This window comes from Salvelinus namaycush, chromosome 6, assembly GCF_016432855.1.
Source record: "Salvelinus namaycush isolate Seneca chromosome 6, SaNama_1.0, whole genome shotgun sequence".
Taxonomy (NCBI): Eukaryota; Metazoa; Chordata; class Actinopteri; order Salmoniformes; family Salmonidae; genus Salvelinus; species Salvelinus namaycush.
The window spans coordinates 26,843,951-26,847,264 of record NC_052312.1 but is presented as its reverse complement, the minus strand read 5'-3'; positions in this window follow the sequence as shown (position 1 = coordinate 26,847,264).

Here is a 3,314-nt window from a genome sequence, read left to right as displayed (position 1 = left end):
TCAACTCTTTGCCTATCGAATACACAGTGTCAATGGGGTCATATTGCACTTCCTAAGGCTTCCACTAGATGTCAACAGTCTTTAGAGCCTTGTTTGAGGCTTCTACTGTGAGGTGGGGGTGAATGAGAGGGGATTGAGTCAGAGGTCTGCCAGAGAGGCATGAGCTGACAACGCGCGTTCACATGATAGTTAGCTTGCGTTCCATTGCAATTCTACAGACAAAGGAATTCTCCGGTTGAAACATTATTGAAGATTTATGTTAAAAACATCCTAAAGATTGATTCTATACATCGTTTGACATGTTTCAGCGGACTGTAACGGAACTTTTTGACTTTGTCTGCACCTAGTGATCGCGCCTCATGAGCTGGGCTAAACGCGCGAACAAAAAGGAGGTATGTGGACATAAATGATGGACATTATCGAACAAAACAAACATTTATTGTTGAACTGGGATTCCTGGGAGTGCATTCTGATGAAGATCATCAAAGGTAAGTGAATATTTATAATGCTATTTCTGACTTCTGTTGACTACACAACATGGCGGATATCTGTTTGGGTTGTTTTGGTCTCTGAGCGCTGTACTCAGATTATTGCATGGTGTGCTTTGAAATCTGACACAGCGGTTGCATTAACCTGTTGAGGACAGAGGGCGCTGTTTTCACTTTGGGGGAAAATTGTGCCCAATTTAAACGGCCTCGTACTCAATTCTTGCTCGTACAATATGCATATTATTATTACTATTGGATAGAAAACACTCTCTAGTTTCTAAAACCGTTTGAATTATATCTGTGAGTAAAACAGAACTCATTTTGCAGCAAACTTCCTGACAGGAAGTGGAAAATCTTAAATCGATGCTCTGTTCTAGGGCCTGCCTATAAATGGGCTTCATATATATCAGTATACATGCACTTCATACGTCTTCCACTAGATGTCGACAGGCAGTGAGAGAAGAAATGGAGTGTATAACTTGATCTGGGGTCGAATAAAAGCTCTCGGCATGACGTGTCACCAGTTTCCTGTTTTCTGGAGAGCGCGTGAAGGGACCTGGTTTTGCCTTCTGAAAAGCTGTCGTTATAGACGACTAATATCTCCGGCTTTGATTTTATTTGATACATGTGACAATATCATCGTAAAGTATGTTTTTTCAATATAGTTTTATTAGATTATTGAAATTTATTCGGGACGTTAGGCGTGTTGCGTTGTGTGCCTTTGTTCAGGAAGGAGAGCTTCGCGCTACTTTGCTAGCTTTCCGTGCTAATTGACTGGAGAAGAAGACATTCTAAATCCAAACAACGATTGTTCTGAACAAAGGACCCCTTGTACAACATTCTGATGGAAGATTGTCAAAAGTAGGACCCATTTTATGATGCTATTTCATATATCTGTCGAACATGTGAAATAGTCGTTTGCGCCCAGATTTTGGGTACTCTCTCGCTATAACTAAGCTGGATGTCGTAATGAAGTTATTTTTAGAATTCTAACACGGCGATTGCATTAAGAACTAGTGTATCTATCATTTCCTATACAACATGTATTTTCTAGTAACGTTTATGAATAGTTATTTGGTCAGAATAGTTGAGTGTCATAAAAATATCCGCACATTCTGGGAAAAAGATGCTACGTTAGCACAATGTATAACCACTGACTTCAGCTCTAAATATGCACATTTTCGAACAAAACACAAGTGTATGTATAACCTGATGTTATAGGACTGTCATCTGATGAAGGTTTATGAAGGTTAGTGAAAATTAATATATTTTGCTGGTTTATTTGCTATCGCTAACGTGCCTATTGCTATCGCTAACGTGCCTTGATGAATGAATGCGGTAGTGTGGTAGGCTATTGTAGTAAGCTAATATAATGCTATATTGTGTTTTCGCTGTAAAACACTTAAAAAATCGGAAATATTGGCTGGATTCACAAGATGTTTGTCTTTAATTTGCTGTACACCATCGATTTTTCAGAAATGTTTTATGATGAGTATTTAGGTATTTCACGTTGGTGTCTGTAATTACTCTGGCTTCTTCAGTGCTATTTCTGACGGTAGCTGTGATGGTAGCTGCAATGTAAAACTGATTTATACCTCAAATATGCACATTTTTCGAACAAAACAGATTTATTGTATAACATGTTATAAGACTGTCATCTGATGAAGTTGTTTCTTGGTTAGTTTGGTTGGTTCTTGGTTAGTTAGGTTGGCTTTGTGCATGCTACCTGTGCTGTGAAAAATGTCTGTCCTTTTTTTGTATTTGGTGGTGAGCTAACATAAATATATGTGGTGTTTTCGCTGTAAAACATTTTAAAAATCGGACATGTTGACTGGATTCACAAGATGTGTATCTTTCATTTGCTGTATTGGACTTGTTAATGTGTGAAAGTTAAATATTTCAAAAAAATATCTTTTGAATTTCGCGCTCTGCCTTTTCAGTGGAATGTGGGAGGAGTTCCGCTAGCGGAACGCCAGTGCCAGACAGGTTAAGGAGAAGTGGATCTAAAAATCCATGCATAACAGTTGTATCTTTTAGCAATGTTTATTATTATTTAGGCTAAAAACAACCTGAGGATTGAATATAAACATCGTTTGACATGTTTCTATGAACTTTATGGATACAATTTGGATTTGTTTGTCTTCCTGTTTTGACTGCGTTTGAGCCTGTGGATTACTGAAGAAAACGCGCAAACAAAACGGAGGTTTTTGGATATAAAGAGACTTTATCGAACAAAAGGAACATTTATTGAGTAAATGAATGTCTGCTGAGTGCAACCATATGAAGATCATCAAAGGTAAGGGATTAATTGTATCTCTATTTCTGACTTGTGAAACTGTTCTACTTGGCTGGTTACTGTTTGTAATGATTTGTCTAGTGGGCTATGTTCTCAAATAATCTTAAAGTATGCTTTCGCCGTAAAGCATTTTTTAAATCTGACACCATGTTTGGATTCACAAGTTAATCTTTAAACCTATGTAAAATATGTTTTGTTTTCTGAATTTTTATAATGAGTATTTCTGTATTTGAATTTGGCGCCCAGCAGTTTCACTGGCTGTTGAAGAGGTGGGACGCTAACGTCTCACGTACCCAAGAGAGGTTAACTTCTCCTATTTTCTCCAGCACTTCATACGGTCCTTTCCATGTGGCTAACAGTTTACACTCTACCATGGAGACCAACACAAACACCTTATCTCCCGGTTGAAATTCCCTCAGGGTAGTCTGCCGGTTATAAGTGTGCCGCTGGTGATCTTGTGCTTGTCTCATGTGCTCTCTTACTTTGTGCGTGACTGTGGCTATACTGTCTTGCATGGCCGTGACGTGCTC